Source organism: Quercus lobata, chromosome 6, assembly GCF_001633185.2.
Source record: "Quercus lobata isolate SW786 chromosome 6, ValleyOak3.0 Primary Assembly, whole genome shotgun sequence".
Taxonomy (NCBI): Eukaryota; Viridiplantae; Streptophyta; class Magnoliopsida; order Fagales; family Fagaceae; genus Quercus; species Quercus lobata.
Window position 1 is genome coordinate 31311590 of NC_044909.1, and position 20240 is coordinate 31331829.

General features: G+C 32.9%; 1 long non-coding RNA gene across 1 annotated transcript; it reads right to left on the reverse strand.

The window, feature by feature from the left end:
- Positions 1-11058: 11058 nt before the first annotated feature.
- Positions 11059-11530, reverse strand: LOC115994023. The gene is made up of 2 exons (XR_004093110.1): positions 11363-11530; positions 11059-11271 (listed from the first exon to the last, which is right to left on the reverse strand). It is a non-coding gene; the product is annotated as an uncharacterized LOC115994023 (long non-coding RNA).
- Between the last annotated feature and the right edge of the window lie 8710 nt (positions 11531-20240).

Below are 20240 nucleotides of genomic sequence, written 5' to 3' on the forward strand. Positions count from 1 at the left end.
AGTTTCAAAATGTTTTATTTAAACCTTAAAGCTTCTAAAAACATTTCATATAGTTTTATTTAAACCTTAGAGTTTTGGGTAAATTTCCTTTAAACCTCAAAGTTTGGAATAAATTTCATATAAACTAGCTGATCACATGATGTTTAATGGAATTAACAAAAAAATATGTGATAGAAAACTTAAATAAAACATTTTGAAAGTTTAAGGTTTAAATAAAATACTCCCAAAACTCTAAGAGACCTAGGATTTAAATCCCACCTATAAGGTCCTAGCTTTTTGTGGCCCAAGCCCACTTAGAATAATGGGTTGTGCCTTTCAAACCTGGCCTAAATCAATAAAAGTTATAAGAGGATGGAAGAACAACAACATTGGGCTCTGCCCGAAGACAACTACAAGGCAGAATTTGTATTGTATTTAGAAACAAATGAGCATAAGGTTCTACACAGATGCTCCCGAGGAGACTTGATTTGTATAATAGTGATACTATTCACTTTCTTCTCCCAATGCTCTTTCTTCTTTCTTTTGATCCCATTTCCAATGCTCTCTCCTTTCCTTATATACCTCTACCTTCATCACATCTTCACCATTCATTTCTACTTCACCTCCCTCCTTTTTTGACACTAGTTACCTTTCACATCTGAAGCAGGTGGTGGAAGAGACCTGCTTAGCTGTAACTTACACTGTTTAGGTCACTTCCTCATCAATGCGGCTGATAAAGCTGTTGTCTACCATTTAATACGGATGCAACAGGCTACATCAGGCCAAAAGCTTCCCTACTACCTACTGACTTCCACTTTCTTCTGATCCTAGCTTCCACTTAGAATTCTACAGAGTGTCATGATTCATTTCTTCTCCTCCTCGGGCAACTTCCTTCCTTGGGCCTGTGGCTGGCAGCAATTCCACGTTAATGTCGCGACCTTTCAACTTCCTCCTTCGTCCTCAGGCTAATGCTACGACCTTCCCACTTCATTCTCAGTCCTTAGGCCAATGCTACGACCTTTCAACTTCCTTCTCCGTCCTCAGGCCAATGTTGTGACCTTCCAACTGCCTCCTCGGTTCTCAGGTACCCACACCACCTATACCAAAAATCAATTGATATCATAACATGTTGATAAAAAAACAATTATCATAAAGCAAATATTATAACTTGAAGCTCTATTAAAAAAATCATCGTTATTCATTATAACTTAAGTAATATTATCACTAACAACTTGGAAGGCCCCATGAGTTTCTTTAAATTTTTCTTTAAAAAAAAAATGGAAATTATTATATGTGTATATATATATATATATATATTTTTTTTTTTTTCTGTTACTTTTTTGTTTCCCTTAAGAATTTTACTAGTTAATTATGGCAATAGTATTCCATCAAAGTGCCAAAATACGTATCACGATTTTGTAAGTGGGTAAAATATTAAAGAAAAAGTCTATAAACAATAAACAATTGTTTGATGACTCTTATGGGATATCTATGAGACAAATAACTTATATGGAGAGCCATTTTATCAAAAATATGTTGCCAAAAACCAATCTCTACTAAACACAATTTCACCAAAACTCTAGGAGCACAAGGAAAAAATGGGGACAAAATGGCCTTATGCCATTTTCACCCAAATTATATAGCCTTATGCCCCACTTCCCAAATTAATTAGGGAAATGACCCTCTTTTGTAACTCGATTTTCTCAAAATCGAGTTAAAAAAAAAAAAAATTGGAGCCCTATAGTGACATTTTTAAAAACCTATAGTAACGTTTTAAAGACCTATAGTGACGTTTTGTAACTCGATTTCTATAAAATCGAGTTATAGGCAATAGATCAAGTTATAAAACGCCACTATAGGTTCTTAAAAACGTCACTATAGGGTTTAATTCGATTTTAAGAAAGTCGAGTTTCAAAAGAGGGACATTTCCCTAATTAGTTTGGAAAGGAGGGCATAAGGCTATATAATTTAGGTGAAAAGGGCATAAGACAATTTTGTCCGAAAAAATTGGCCTTTGCCTTTATAAAAAAAAAAAAAAAAAATCCAGCATTTTACCCTCTTTCCCAAACTAATTAGGGAAATACCCCTTTTTTGAAACTTGATTTTCTCAAAATTGAATTAAGCCTTATAGTGGCGTTTTGTAACTTGATCTCCATGAAGTTGAGTTATAGTTAAAAAAAAAAATTGCATGTAACTTGATTTCATGGAGATCGAGTTACAAAACACCACTATAGGGCTCTAGAATTTTATTTTTACTTGATTTTGAGAAAATCGAGTTTCAAAAGAGAGGTATTTTCCTAATTAGTTTGAGAAAAGAGGCAAAATGCTGGATTTTTTTTTTGAAAGAGGCATTTGCCCATTTTTTCCAGGAGCACAATGCCCCTTAAAGGTATAAATATTATTGACTATGTTTAAGTTCTACGAAGTTAGGGAAAAAATAAAGTTTCGGGAGTAATAGGTGAGCTATAAAAACACGAGCTAAAACCTCTTTTACTCATTTCCCTCCTCCACACCTTTGTAATAAACTCTGTGTCATTCTATGGTATCTATATCATTGTTAGCATCCCATCCTCCAAGTAAACATAATATGTAATGGTTTTGCTTGAATCATTTGACATACTAAATCATGTATTACCCATGAATTTTGTTAATGTTCACGTTATTTAAGGATGATAACCAGGAGCTAAACCATATCTATAACTGGGGGAGCCAAAAATTATATATATATATATATGATTAGGTTTTTTATAGTTTATTTATATTGAATTCCTCGTTTTCTACGTTGAATTAACTTACTTGGCATAAAAATTAAAAAAAAAACCTACATTAGATAAGACACGTAGTACAAAATTAAACTCTAATTGAATTCTAATTTTTACATTGAATTAATTAACTTTGCATAAAAATTTAAAAACTTACATTAGATGGGACACATGACACAAAATTATACTCTAATTGAATTCCAATTTGAAATTTAATTAGATTTTCTCTTAGTTTTGTCTATTTATTTATATATATATATATATATATATATATTATAAATGTTGGAAGTACTAAGGAAGAAAATTGTTTGACAATAAGCAATCAACAATTGCTTATTTGAGAAAATATTTATAATTTTTCAAACCAATTAACTAACTTTATCATATTGGAAAAATATTTAAGTATTCCCGGAATATAGTGAAATGTTGCTCATTTCTCTTGCATTCACGGTGGACCCCTCAATGAATTTAATAAGTGGATCCTACCTTCAGTGTGAGAGGAAAAAACATCATTCACCGCGCTCCGAAAGTACCTAAGAATTACTCATATATTGCGTAGTTTTGAGAATCTTGTCATTGTTATTCTCTATACGTACCATAATTAAATGTAATGTTGACATTACAATTCACTACAATATGAGCCAATAATTAGCTTCGATATTCTGATTCTAAATTGATTATTATTCTATGTAATTTTATTTTTATATTTTTTTTTATTGAAATGATAGATGTAATTTTATAAGTATGTAGTGAATGTATAAATGGAATTTAAAGTTTTTTTTTTTTTTTTGAAAAAAGAATTTAAAGTCTTTGAACTTTATTTTTCTTAATCTATATATATATATTATTATATATATAAAACTGAAACTTTTGAAACTTTTACAATTTTCCACGTCGGCACAATAAATGAAATTAAAAACTCTTTTGACTAAAATATTAGAGAGATTCACATTATATACTATATAACAAAAATTGAACTTAGAAGCCGGGGTTGTGCCATTTTTCATTCAATTATAAATATATATATATATATATATATACATTTTATGATACCTTAGTCTCACACAACATGCATTCATTATGTAATTTAAAAGTAAAATATTCATTTATTTTTATTATTTATTTAAAGTAAATTAATAAAAAAATTATTTACATATAAATTTTGATTAAGCCGTACATGGACGTAATGCTAGTTGAATAAAAAAGTCTAAAACCTTTTGGTATATGTCAAGTTGTTGTTGTTGTTGTTGTTGTTTTTTTTTTTTTTTTTTTTTTAATGTTTAAAGATTAATTCACTTATTTTATTTCATTTTAGCAACCGAACATTTGAACTTTAGTTTTTCCTAATTGAATAAAAAAGTCTAATAATCTTTTGATATATATGTCAAGTTGTTGTTGTTGTTGTTGTTGTTTTTTTTTTTTTTTTTTTTAATGTTTAAAGATTAATTCGCTTATTTTATTTCATTTTAAGAACCGAACATTAGAAAAAAAGGCTTACGTGTTTAAAGGAAATTAATGCAATAATTTTGTTTTTTAGTAGTTGAAAGAGAATTCCTGGATACTGTAGAAAATCATACTTTTTTCTTGAACTCGTTTCTAAATAAAGAACTAAAATAAGTCAATAAAATAATATTTTTGTCTTGTTGATATAACATAGAGACTTACATAATGAGTATCAAGATCACAGTGGCCCTTTGGACAATAAAAATGAAGTGTAATTCATTTCCAAATAATGTAACCAAAAAGTCAATTTTAACACTCACTCACTTAAGAGGCAACACCAAAATACATCCTTGTTGCATCATCAAAGAGATGCATCAATCTTATAGAATGTGATTATTATAATATTTACATCACTGTAAAACTTAGACAAAATGGGCTTTTGTCATTTTCGGGCAAATTAATTAGTTTTATACCCCCTTTCCTAAACTAAGTAGGGAAATGTCCATTTTTTAAAACTCAATTTATGATCAATCAAGTTAGAAAAAAAAAAATTTCTGAAAATAGTGGCGTTTTAACGAGCCTATAGTGACGTTTTTTAACTCAACTTCAATGAAATTGAGTTATAGGCAATTATTTTACCTATAACTCGATTTCATTGAGGTCTTAAAAAACGTCACTATAGGCTCCTTAAAACGCCAGTATAGGACCTAACACGATTTATCATAAATCGAGTTTTAAAAGATGGGCATTTCCCTACTTAGTTTGGGAAAGAGGGTATAAAGCTAATTAATTTGCCCGAAAAGGGCAAAAGCCTATTTTGTCCCTGTAAAACTTACCTTTTAGAGCATTCACATCAGTCCGTGTATAAGTGTGTATAATAGAAAAAATGCTCAAATTTACACATTTTTGTTCAAAAATAGCCCACATTAGTCCGTTTAAAATCTTGCAAAATCTTCTAAAATTATCCACTAGCTACAGTAACCGTGCAAATATGCACGGCTACTGTAGCATGTGCAAATCAATATTTTATATTATTTTCTCTCTCACCGGTCTGAGCTCTCTCTTCTTTCTCATTTCACTCTCTCTCTCTCCCCCTTTCCCTCTCTTCATCTAAAAAAAACACAACCAATCAACCATCCACCCGCCACCACAATCCAGTACCACCCTACCACCACCATTACAACACATAATATTCCAGCCAAAAAATCAATGGAAAATCAAACCAAAAATCAACAGAAAATGGAACCCAAAATCAATAAAAAAATCAAACCAAAACTCACGCCCCAGCTGCTATCGCCGCTACCATGGAAGCTTGGGTGGAGTGTTCGCTGCTGCCATGAGAGAGTGAAGATTTGGACCACTGTTTGTGGCGGTGTTGCAGCTGATCTTTAGAGTTAGAGATGAGAAGCTTGGGCCATGGAGAAGAGAGAGTGCTGTTCTGATATTGGGGTAGTAGGTAATGGGTAGGTGGGAAAGGTAAATAATAAAATAATAATAATAAATGATTATTTAAAGAAAGATTAGTGTATAATAGATGAACTGATGTGGGTGTTTTGTAAAAGTGATGGTGTAAAATAAAAAAAGTAGGTTTTTTTGTGTAAAATAGATGGAATTTTTACACATACTGATGTGAATGCTCTTATAGTGGATTCCGGGATATGTGCTGGGATAGTCTTGTATAGAAAAAGATTTTCACAGACTAATCTTCATTTCTTTTTATCTTATTGGCTAAAACAAAATTTTCCAATCAATGTGTCTAAATGGCCTAAATATTATGCTTTTTTTAATTAGATGCAACATTTGACAAAAGTTATCACATAACAAATACTTGTTTGCTAACTCTAATGAAAAATCTACGAGGCAAATGACCTATATGGAAAGCTGCTTTTATCAAATGACACAATACATTGACAAGCACCAATAATTCTTGAACAACAGTTTTTTTTAAACTCAGTCTACGAGGCAAATGACCTAATCGTGTGAATATTGGTTTCATTTGTGGGCTTCGTTGTATGAATTAAGCATCGAAGACAACTTATAAATTGTTGAATTTTGTTGTTTTTTTTCCTGTAACACAAAGAAGTTTCAACAACAAAAGATGAGTTATGGATAAATATGGCATGAAGAGATGTGTAATGTTAGGATTGATAAATTACACTATATCAACGAATCAGTTGTCTGCTAATATGGGATGAATTGCCTCAAATCATAAGACGTACTAAATCGTGTATTTCTCATGAATGCCATTCAAGTTCATTTTCGGGAAAAGCTATGCAACATGGTATGATTTTTAATTCTTAGATATTACAAATCTTGTTCATTTTGTCATATAGGCACATGCACACACACACAAACTAGCATACAATGCACTTAATATATATATATATATATATATATTTCTTTTTTTTTTTCCCTACCTTAGCAAATGATTTTCCCCATTTTTGGTTAATGTTATTTGTGTTGTTTTAGAATGTGTATACACTACAAGAAACGTGGCTATAGCTACTAAAAACGTGGCTATAGGTCCATTTGGTCTATAGTTGCGTTTTCTATAACCACATTTTTAGACGTGGCCTATACCGTGTGACTATAGGATGTTCATTAGCTGCGTTTATTTAACACGACTATAGGACATATTTTAACCGCATTTTTAAAACACGACTATAGGTTTTATTTTAGCCACGTTTAAAACACGGCTATAGGGTGTACATTAGCCGTGTTTAAAAAATGCGACTATAGATCCTCAACCTAAAATTGCATTTTAAAAACACAGCTATAGGTTTTTTTTTTTTTTTTTGGGCAAATCACAATTTCCTGTCTACAAAATCATCAACCTATCTACAATATTCAACCTGTTTAAATTCAAACCAACATATCAAGGAAGAAGCATATGTAGGGTCCGTTTGGATACAGCTGAAAACTGAAAACTAAAACTGAAAACTGAAAAACACTGTAGCGAAATAATTTTTAAATGTGTGAATAGTATCGTGGGACCCATTTTTAATGAAAAAGTTGCTGAAAAGTGAAATTTGTGGGTTCGTGAACAGTACACAATGTGCTGTGATTGGTCCAAAAAAATTTGAAAAGTCAAAGTTTGCGGCTACTGTTCATTGAACAGTGCATGAACAGTAGCCACAACACTCAAAACGCTCAAAAACGCGTGAAAAAAAAAAAAAAAACCAAACAAAACGCAAACGCATAAGTTTTCATCCCAATCCAAACGCATTCGTAATAAGTAAAGGGTTTGCTGTAAAATTAAACAAATAGAAGTGCCGTACATAATGCAGAAAATATTCTATTGGACTTAGGCATATACCCCTCCCTCCATCCCTCTTTTTGTCAGTGTGTTATGAGTACACTATGCTAGGTTCTTAGGTAGAATTACCCATCCTCTCTCTCTCCATGCAAGTGAAAATTCAGCTAAACAAGCTTGAAAAACACGACTATAGGTTTTATTTTAGCCACGTTTAAAACGCGGCTATAGGGTGTATATTAGCCGTGTTTAAAAAATGCGACTATAGATCCTCAACCTAAAATTGCATTTTAAAAACACAGCTATAGGTTTTTTTTTTTTTTTGGGCAAATCACAATTTCTTGTCTACAAAATCATCAACCTATCTACAATATTCAACCTGTTTAAATTCAAACCAACATATCAAGGAAGAAGCATATGTAATAAGTAAAGGGTTTGCTGTAAAATTAAACAAATAGAAGTGCCGTACATAATGCAGAAAATATTCTATTGGACTTAGGCATATACCCCTCCCTCCATCCCTCTTTTTGTCAGTGTGTTATGAGTACACTATGCTAGGTTCTTAGGTAGAATTACCCATCCTCTCTCTCTCCATGCAAGTGAAAATTCAGCTAAACAAGCTTGAAAAACACGACTATAGGTTTTATTTTAGCCACGTTTAAAACGCGGCTATAGGGTGTATATTAGCCGTGTTTAAAAAATGCGACTATAGATCCTCAACCTAAAATTGCATTTTAAAAACACAGCTATAGGTTTTTTTTTTTTTTTGGGCAAATCACAATTTCTTGTCTACAAAATCATCAACCTATCTACAATATTCAACCTGTTTAAATTCAAACCAACATATCAAGGAAGAAGCATATGTAATAAGTAAAGGGTTTGCTGTAAAATTAAACAAATAGAAGTGCCGTACATAATGCAGAAAATATTCTATTGGACTTAGGCATATACCCCTCCCTCCATCCCTCTTTTTGTCAGTGTGTTATGAGTACACTATGCTAGGTTCTTAGGTAGAATTACCCATCCTCTCTCTCTCCATGCAAGTGAAAATTCAGCTAAACAAGCTTGAAAAATACCTTTAAGTCTATTAAAAGGCTCCTAAAAACTTTATTTATAGAGTATTCCACTTGATATAAGCATTGCCACTGTATCCATGCACTAATGCATCTAGCTATTGTTTAAATATTATTATTATTATTATTATTTTTTTTTAACATCTAGCTAACATCAATGGCAAATGAACCCTTAAGAAAGGATAAGCTATAAAACTGATGCATTTAAAATTTGGTGGATTGCAATGCCTTTCGACGCACTAAAACTAGCTTTTCTGGTAAGCATATATGATATATATATGCCTACTTGATTTTTATTAGTGTATTAGAACAAACAAAGGCAAATAGAAGATAATTGCAATTACAAGTTGGGTTATGGAAATAAGATGGAGAACTTGTGCTTAGCACATTTTTCGAAGTAAAAAAAATGACAAATTTCTTACTAAAATAGCAATGCAAATAGATAGAGATATGTATTCTGTCAACATGTCTAAATGCATATTAACGGCACTATCCTACCAAACACATATTTATATATATCATCATCATACAAGCTTTATCAGCACTTTTTTCAAGGATACTTAATAAAGATTCTAGAATATGCATACCTATAGATGCAATCCACAAAGATGATGCATAAGATTACAAGCTGAGTCAAAAATTAAACATGATTTTTCTGTTCGGTTCTATACCTATAGAACCAATCTTGATAAACCATAATCACCCCAATCCATATACTCTAGGATCTTTCGAGTACTAGCAAGTTGCAATGGCATTCCTGCCAGTGCAACTTCCCCCATAGATCCTTGCACACAAACCTAAAAGAAAAAAAGGTGTGGAAGACTGAATAAACGAAAAGTTCACTTTAGGATATTATTATTGGAAAATCCACGTTAGAGGCAAGCCAGATAAAATTACCTTGACTTATTTTCCATCATCGGCAAATGAAAGAGCAAGAACTCGAACGAGTTCCATTAAAGTACCTATTCAATAAACATCCTATGCATCATAAGATATTGTTAAAAACAAAAAGACACTTGGAGAATTAATGAGTGCATGGATACAGTGGAAGTGCTTATATGAAGTGGAATACTCTACAAATCTTTTCCTTTCCATAGTAAATGAAATAAAAAATAAAACAGCATATTCAATTGGCATGGACAACTTTTTCCTTTTATTTAAGAGGTCCAATAATATATTAATGTAACTGTAAGACCAAAATACATTTGCCAAAAATAAAGAAAAGCAAAAAGAAACAATTGTTCATTTGAATAAAAATAAAGATTATCCAATTGCCATTCTCTAAAAACTAAGCCTCTAAAATGCTCAAATTTGCATTATCCCAATGTCATTCTCTATTTAGGTGAACAAGAACCAAGTAGAAGTAGAAGAATTATTACTTTTTTTTTTATAGGTAAAAAGACTGAAATTCCTTACCTCTACAACATCATTGAAATCTTGTTTTCTGTGAAATGCACCTACCATTTAAAGTGATCTACAATTTTGCCAACTAAAAACTAAAAGATGATACTAGAATCTGAAATTTTGAGTCTCTAAATTCTTAGCCACATGACATCATTTTAAAATTACAAGAGATTCAACTAAAAAATTTTGTTTAAAAACAGATTCTCATTCTTTCAAGGGCATGTTCCACCTGTCTATAATATCAAAATAATATTTTATATATATACATTCAAATTAACACAGCAATATTCCTATCTACAATATTCATTCATGATCAGCCAAAAAAGAATACAAAAGGAATTGATCAATATCCACGGAGAGTCTTCGTCAATCATCATTGTCATCCTGAATATATTAAAGGTATCGTATTAATATCACATAACAATGCATTGTAATAAGTTGAGTTTCGTTAAATTAAATTTTTTTCGGTACATGAGAAAGCTGTGAAGAACGCATATGTGGGATAAATTAGGCGAACATTTCTCTCATTTGCTCTTGATGCCTCGCATTTGATTGGGTGAGTTGCTCTTGATTAGGCTAGTGATTGGGTGAGTTGCTCTTCATGCCATTACAAGAGATTCAACTAAAAAATTTTGTTTAGAAACAGATTCTCATTCTTTCAAGGGCATGTTCCACCTGTCTATAATATCAAAATAATATTTTATATATATACATTCAAATTAACACAGCAATATTCCTGTCTACAATATTCATTCATGATCAGCCAAAAAAGAATACAAAAGGAATTGATCAATATCCACGGAGAGTCCTCGTTAATCATCATTGTCATCCTGAATATATTAAAGGTATCGTATTAATATCACATAACAATGCATTGTAATAAGTTGAGTTTCGTTAAATTAAATTTTTTTGGTACATGAGAAAGCAGTGAAGAACGCATATGTGGGATAAATTAGGCGAACATTTCTCTCATTTGCAACATTATTTCTCTCATTTGCTCTTGATGCCTCGCATTTGATTGGGTGAGTTGCTCTTGATTAGGCTAGTGATTGGGTGAGTTGCTCTTCATGCCTCACCTCTGATTGGGCTAGTTGCTCCCTCACAGATGCAAGCGAAGTCTCCAATTTTGTAATCCTCTGGGTCATTTTGCTTGAGACGGTGGAGTCAATGTATACCGTGAAAGGTTTAACCCACTTCTTCCTGATGTGGTTGGTCCAAAACTCACCCCACATACAAGTCCACAGCGCTCTAAACCCGTCACTCGAGCAAACGCATCATCTTTAGACCATAGGATTCCACCACCATGCTCTCCTCGTAGTGGTGTGCCCTCTTCATTCAAAATTTCTTTCATCCTAGCCTGTTTTCCCACAAGAACCAAATAACATATTACTTTATATAAACAATACAAACACAAAATACAAAAGAAGTAGGATACAAATAGTGCTTACAATGTTCTCTCTCACTTAGGCAGTAACAGGAGTCCCATCTTTGGTACTGTAGACTTTTTCATAAACAATTGCCCACTCCGCTGCCGCCCCTATTGATTTCGACTACATCATATTCAACAGTCTCGTTACTTGAGTGAAAATTGATGTTGGTGATATCTATCAACTACAAAAATGAAGTTTTCATGGCAGTAACACCTATAAATAAATAAATAAATATATATATATATATATATAGCCTGCTATAACATAAGTTGGAAGAATATAACTCGTTTAAAAAAAAAAAAACAAATCAACTAAACAATGCTAATAAAGAATAATTGAGATTAAAAAAAAAAAAAGTAAATAGAAATATACTTTTGTAAAGATTGAGAGATAGAGAAATAACTGAAGTTATAGGTAATTTGGAAAGAAAGCAATAAATAAATAAATAAGGGCAGCAACTTAAGAGAAAAATGTTAGGTGTCAGAAACTCAAAGAATAAATAATATATTATATCATATTGTACGATAATTACCAATGGGTCCACAACTGGTTACTTCTAAAAATTGAATCAGCACATAAGAAGAGAATCAATCAATAGTAGTTTTAGACAAAACATACACAATCCATTATTCCCTCGTAAGCAAAGTCAATCTTGAGGTATAAAACCAACTTCCTATACCCATTCCAATTTGTTCAAATATAAAATGTTATCATCTTGAAAATATTTACAATAATAGTCAAGGCTAGTATTTCCCGTTGGATCCACATGAATGGAGAAAACAACATATAATTATATATGAATAAAACTAAAAGATTAGGAACTAAAACTAACACATAGTTTTGAAAAGTGACTATTTTCAAAATCTTCAAGCACGTAGATATATGATAGATAAAGTGGAAAATTGTATGACACAGTTATATATAGGCAAATATTTTTCCACAAGCATACAACATGGGGACCATTTACTACATTTGGCACCATCCTCTAATATATATATATATATATATATAAAATCGAAACTTTTGAAACTCCCACAAATTTCCACATCAGCATATTATTAAAAAAATAAAAAAAAGTAATAACAGTTTTCTAAAACCCAATGCTCTGCCCTTTCCCTTTCACGATGCTCTGCCTTTTCCAACACAAACCAAAACAGTACATATGAGCACAGATCCAAACCAAAACCAAAATAACTTCCCATCTCCCTCTTCGTCATCTTCCTCCTCATCCCATAAATTTCTTCAAACACAATACACACCCACACAAACCAAACCCATAAATCACCAAAACCAAAATAATCTCATCTCTCTCTTCGTCATCTTCCTCTTCATTCCATAAATTTCTTATTTGTAAGGAAAAAAAAAACAGAGAAGAAGAAGACGGCGCAGCAGGGGTTGTTTCTTCTTCTTTTTTCTTCTTTTCCTCCTCTTTCTTTTGTCTGTCTCCAGTCTTTGTAGTTTCTCTCTTTTTGTTTACACAAATCAAAACAGTACATATGAGCACAGATCCAAACCAAAACCAAAATAATTTCCCATCTCCCTCTTCGTCATCTTCCTCCTCATCCCATAAATTTCTTCAAACACAATACACACCCAATAGAAACCAAACCCATAAATCACCAAAACCAAAATAATCTCATCTCTCTCTTCGTCATCTGCCTCTTCATTCCATAAATTTCTTATTTGTAAGGGAAAAAAAAAAACAGAGAAGAAGAAGACAACGCAGCAGGGGCTGTTTCTTCTTCTTTTTTCTTCTTTTCCTCCTCTTTCTTTTGTCTGTCTCCAGTTTCTGTAGTTTCTCTCTTTTTGTTTTTGACATTTTGTACTCTTTTTTTTTAATGTTTCCAAAGCCTTCACATGATGTTTACCCAAAAGGAAAAAAGAAAAAGAAAAGCCTCCACGTGACTTGCATTGGGAAAGTAGAAAGGTTTTAATTTTTGAATAAAAGATGGGGCAAAGCCATTAGTTTTTTTTTTTTAGCTTTGAGCCCAATGTGATGTGAGATGTGTAGTGACTGATGATATTAATTAAGGGTTTGTTTGGATACCGTTTATTTTGTTGAAATTGAAAAATTATTGCTTAAAGTACTATAAATAAATGTAAAAGTTAATTAAAATAGTACAATGGAGTTTATGAATAGTGCCAAAAAATGCAATAAGGTTCATAAATTGTAGCAAAAATAAGTTGAATAGTGAAATAATTTTAATTTTTAATCCTAACCCAAACGCAAATCGATTGACATGCAACAAATATCTTAAGTACTTTTAATTCTTATATTATTATTGTAGGGTTTGTTTTTGGGGCCCAGGCCCAGCAAGTAAGTGGTTCTGGCCCAAAGGACCCTAGACAATGAATTTATAGAGAGCGAGTTACAGAACTAGGGCTGGACGAAGTGAACGTTAGTTAATTGTATGCCATGCAACAGGTAGAACGTAAGAAAATCTTCTTTGTGTCCACAGGATACTCAATCCGAGGAGATGTATGAGTGCACCTCTTGTTATGATTAAAGACTACAGAATTCTTTTCTCTCTTTTCTTCTTAATTTCTCTCTAAATTTCCAATCTCCTTTTTCATGGGGATTTCCTTCTCTTATATAGCCTCCTTAGATCGATAAGAACCTTACACTTGCTAACCATCTGGACCCTCACTTGAGTGCCTGTCCCATCGGACATCTACCTTATCTTTCTGTGAGTTGCATTGGCCAATGTAACACTGTTCGCCTGTCTTCTTCACATTAATGCGGCTGGGAAAGTAGCTTCCTTGCATTTAATGCGGCAGTTGTGGCTGCCCCCTGGATGTCTTATCTTTTCTTCCTCCTTCCTGCTTTTCAGGACTTATCCTTATTACCAATATTTGTTTGGAATGACTCCTTATTGTGGATAGGGTGCACGTTGGGCTTGTATTTGGCGCGTCCGAGGAGACACTCCTCCTCAGACGTCTCCTTTAAATAAGTTTGGGCTTATTAGGGTTGGGCTAGCATTTGTTTTAGCGGCCCATTTCTCCCTTTGGTCGTAGTTGGACTCTGTATAGGGCCCAAGGCCCATTGTTTGACTTGGGAATTTCACCCTTAAAATTATAATATAATTATCAATGTTTACTTATTTATATAAATAAAAAAGTAATTTTTGGTTAATTAATATTTTTCATTTAGTAATTGAATGATTAGTATTGACTATAGGATAGGGAATTTTGAGATTGTAATCCTAACGTGCAACATTCATTTTTTGTGATAAGAGTTAGATATCTATTAGTATTACGTACGTTAGATATTTATTTGCTTCTTAAATATATCAAATATGACTCTCAGTTTTACAAAATGTAAGGTATCATATTCACAAAACTTCACGTAACACTTTCTTTATTTGTGAAAAATTTTCAAATCCATTCCATGGGTTAGTCTTAGGTTTTAAGGCTGTTTAGCATTGTCATAAGTGATAACTTAACAATTTTCCCGTGCATCGCACGGGCTAGCGACTAGTAATTATAGAAATCATTGCTCTCCGTTTCTCGCTAAAGCCACATTGCTCCACCATGTACAGGAAAAAGTCTAAGATTTTGATAATCAATTCTTTATTTAACCAATTTAACAAAGATCATGAATTAGCTTGAGCTTATTTACTAGATTGGTCAACCAAGTTTGAACACACACTAAAAATCATATCAATCACATTCAAGAAGCAGATTGTCTACTTCAAGAAAGCTCAATGGTTAAAATACTAGTGCATAAATAGATAGTTACAACTAACTTTTCTTCTTATCCCATGAGGCAGTTCCCAATCAAAACAAGATGTGAACATATTCACTATGTGATAATGTATGATAGTGTATGATGGATGTTTGATAATTTAAGAAAATTTAGGACAAGTATTAGTTGAATATAGTCTATATGATAACATGTGATAATGTAGCAAATCTAATTCATTTCTTACCATGATATTAGCAGTCTGGGCAAAACTTCTAGGCTTAGACCTTGCTATCTTAATCTGTTTACCACAACTCTTCTTGTACTTGTCACTTAATGTCTGCGAACACATTCCTGTAAAAAAAAAAAAAAAACTCCTAAATAAAGTCTACTTGATAAATTCAAATACCCCATCATATGTATATTACCATGAAAAGAAAATAGAGCAAGAAAGTAGCAGTACCTATGTTTTATCCAAAAACCAATAGTCAACCAATGTCGTGTACTGCTGTTGGTCAACACACGACGGTTTTTTTTAACAATACAACTTCTTTCATCATCCCAGGTTTGTAGCATTCACATTTCAACTTGCTCTCTTGACCCCTCCTCAATTCTCCTAGTTGATGCATTGCCCAGTTCATTTGATCGGGTGGTGGGACAATAGTTGGGTCAATGATCCACCATTTTTGAAATGCAAAAGTTAAGTTAGCATAATGCAAGAGTTGACACTACTCATAATGACATTTAGGACAACAGCTGTAGATGACAGTTAATTATATCTTATTTTCATACTACCTCAATATCTTTCCAACAATCTACTTTATATGCTCCCGAGACACTCGTCTAAGTAGCAAGCACAAGTGGGCAATAATAAGGGTTGTTGCAAAAAGTGCCCAACCACCTAGTGAATGTTTCCCTGATCTCCCCAATCGGTTGGCCAGTGGAATTTAACTCCAACTTAATTTTTACGTTATCTAGAAGATCTCATATTTGTTGAAGCTACGTTTTCCCACGCTTTTTATACCCATTATTAGTGAACCACCATTAGGAATGAATTTTCAAAGTTCACAGCTAGTGAAAAATATCACACTACGAAAAAAATATGCATCTAGTAATAAATATCAAACGTTACGGGTCCGTTTGGATACAAATTATTTTGGTGAAAACTAAAAACATTGTAGCAAATAAGTGACAAAACGTGATGATATTTTTTGATACGGGTACTGTAGCTTAGCTGAAAGTATAAAGGGTTGTGTGCTTTTTTTTTTTTCTTTTTTTTTTTTTCAATTCACTCCTCACCGTACCCTAGCAAACGCCTGTGCCTTCAGAGAGTTCCACGCCCACCAGAGAAATCCATAAGGAAGACCTACATCGGTCCGACGTTGGCGAAGAGCTCAGGTGAGAAATCCACAAGGAAGACAACCCCAGTTTGACGCTAGCGTGTACTCTTCCTTCCATAAACCTATTTCATCCTCTTCCCCAATTTCACTTGAGCTCCCACCCATGACACCTCTCTTCCCATAAACCCATTTCACCCTCTTCCAATTTCACTCCTTTCCCAGCCTAACACCTCTCTTCCCATCCTAACACCTCTCTTCCCATAAACCCATTTCACGCCTCTTCCAATTTCACTTGCTGACCCATTTGTTTAATTTCTGAGTAAATGGGTTTTTGAGTTTGTGAATTGTGGGTCTTTCGTGTTCTAAATCATAGGTACATATTACTTTCACAATATTCTCATTATTGTGATTTGTGTGTGTTTTTGTTTTCTCTTTGTTTTTTTCTATTTTGAGAATTGGATTTCAGTACTTTGATTGTTGTTTGAAACGCATGATGATCAAAGCTATAAATGGAGATGTGGATCCGTTGGGTTTTTTTTTTTTTTTTTTGTTCTTTTTGCTTAAAATTTGACTTAGCTTTATGATTAGCTCTGTTTTTTGTTTAGCAATGAGATTGGTTAATGTATTTACATATTTATGGACCTACATTGTGTAGATTGAAATTGGAAAATATTTGATTCTCTCTCTGTAAAAATAGGGCGGAGAGTGAGCTTGTTAGTTCTAGACCCACCATGTAACTTAGCAATAAAAAGAAAACCACCTTATGCATATATGTATAAGTTGCTTTTTTTGGGTTTGATGATTTTGAAGTTGTTGACAAATGAGGTTGTTTTATGTATAGTGTGACTGTTTAGAGTTTTAGCACATATTGGGAAATAAGACCTGGTTTGGGAGAATGTTGTTTATAAAATTATAGTATAAACAACATTGGATCGGTAAAGGAAATTCACTCATGGGTCTTTGTGAATTAGAATAAAGTTTGTTGTTTGTTGTTTGTTGTTGTGTGTATGTTATTGAGTCCATCTTCAATAATTAAATGGAATGGATATCACATTAGAACAGGGATCACACGACTCACAGCCTAAGTCTTGATAACTTTTGACATCAAACAAACTCTTTTTAATTTAGAAAGTTTTCGATTTCAAAATTGAAACTGAGGTGGTTCAACCATACATGATACATCGCAAAGAGACAAAAAGTCTATGGTGGGAACCACCATTGGTGTTTGGATTTGCCTCACAACTAGTAATGAGTGCCATGTTCATCATTGGCATTGTAGTGCTTTCATCTCAAAATGTTATAAACGGTCACTTAAAATTGATTATTCTCTTATAATTTGCATTTGATCTCTAAGTACTGCAATGCCAAGGACACCATCCTCTAGAAGTTTTTCTGTAGTTATCCAAAATGTGTTGTTATTGATTGTTTCCTTATTTCCTGTGCCTTATACCCTGCTACACCCCTGCCCCTGCGAGTCTCTTCCTTTTCCCATGATACTTTTTGTTGTTCTGTGTACCTGTTAACAAAATCCGTACATATATGCATATGAGTGTTTGCCTTTAAGATTTTTGCTTTTGGGTTTAGTTTTGACCTTTGTGTTGAGGCTCTCCAACTTGTGATTTTTTTTTTTTAATATACACCTACATAAAAATCAGCTTGCTTGATATCTCCCGTGTTCTGGATATACTGTGATTGTGATTATCAAAATACTACATGAGGTGAGTAATTAAAACATAAAAGGTTATACTCTTAAAAGGTGAATGGTTTAGAACTGCAGATTTAGTGTCATTGCCTTGAGGTTGAGGTACCTTTGTTGGGAAGATAGGATCCCCATTATTGATCCAGTGAGAAGTATTAACTTGTATGACGCAAAATTAGACAATTTCCATTCTTCTCTACATCTTTGTTTTGAGTCTTGCATTCTGTTAGAGCTAACTACTAGAGATGAGATGTGTTATCGAATATCTAACATGTTATTGAATCCAACCCAGATCCTTTTGTAGTTGTGGCAATTGTTGCTAGTTAAGCAGCAAACTAGTAGTTCAACTTGTTACCAGTGAGATTGCGTATTAGTAGTTTGATGTTATTTAGCTCTATTATTTCTTCCGTTATATTGATTACTTACATATGCATCTTCTCCTCTATTTTTTTTTTCAAGCCCAAAATATGCCAATGTCAGAAACGAGTAACTATCTCTACCCTTATGATGGCCATCTTTGTGACGTTGACAACTGTATCATTAGGATTTCCCTGAAACTTTATACATTTGGTAGAAGGTTTTATATTTGTCATCATTGGTCGCCAGTAAGTACCATATCCAAGTGTTGGCAAAATATTTGTGTTGTGCATTAAAGAACCAATTCGTTATATTCTTGTTTATGTATTGTATTGTATTGTGCAGGATGATGACTGTGCATGCAAGTTCTTCAAGTGGTTAGATACTAGCATTTGTTGTACGCGTGGCGCAGCAACAACACCTATTGTTATCGCCAAATTCAAGTGATTGGAGCATGCGGTGAAAGTTGCTAATGAAGAGTCGAAGCAAGCACATACCCTAACATCCGCAGCATTGGAAAGGGAGCAAGTTGCAAAACGAAAGGCTGAAAGAGCTAAGGCTGCACGCATGATTTCTGAAGAGAAAGCAAAGAAGTTGACAATAACTCTAGTAGTATCTTGGGTCATATTTCTAGTATTGCTTATCTTCTCTACTAGGTTTGGGGAAGTCAAAATCAGGCATATGTGTTTGCCATAATGAGATTTGTATGTATGTAATAATACAAACTTGTATTAATACATTTGTTTTGTATGTTAATCGTATTATTGCAAGTAACAGTTTATAATATATATGTAGTTGTACTTCTTAAAACAATGTGGAGACGTTTGAATTTGTTCTATGATGTTAATGGCCAATTTGATGGAAATTGTAAGTTCTGTTGTTGTATATGTGTGTCTATACACACACACACACACACACACATATATATTATATTTATTTATCTATATACACTCAGAAATTGATAGTTAGGGTTATTGGTGTCTTTAAAAGAAATTCAGGGTAAATATTATTATTGTTTTCTTTATTGTTTTTTTTTTTTTTAAATTCTGGCAGATTACTATTGCAATCTTAAAATTCATTAAGTTTATCTCTTGTTCATATAAGATTGGAGTTTATTCAAAAGTCCCCTGTTACCCTTGAAATCTACTGTTGTAATACTCATGAGTTTCACATGTAACGATATATACAAATGCATAAATTAAAGGTATTACAATCAAGTTTTGTGAGTCATCAGTTCTGCTTACCAACAATACAACAAAAAATGGTATTACATGATTGAAGTTTGTGAACCATTAGCTATGGTCCCCACAAAAAAATTTCCATAATATTAATGGTGTTTTCAACCATACTAATTTCTATAGTGACAAAGATAATAGTCACCATAATCAATTAAGGGGGATATAACTTCCGTAACAACTTAAGTCCTACAATGGACGCATTGCACATATCGATGTTGTGATATTGTCACGAACTTCTTTCATCTTAACTTCATCCAAGATTGAGATCATATATGCCACAACATTGTAATGACCTCTCTCACTATGTTCAGATGTGCCCCATGCAGATCTGGAACGTTCAACGTCATTGTTCTCATGTGCTCTAATGAAATTGTGAAGAACCATTGTAGTAACAATGATGTGACCTTGAGTGCGTATATGAAAGGGTGGCATATTTCTCAAAATTTTCCATTTGTTCTTCCAAACTCTAAAAGTTCGTTCTATGACTGAATAGAGTGATGAATGGAGATAATTAAATCTCTCTTCTAGATGATGCAGCACTTCATGAGGCTCAAATTCGGGGATGTGGTATCTCTCACCC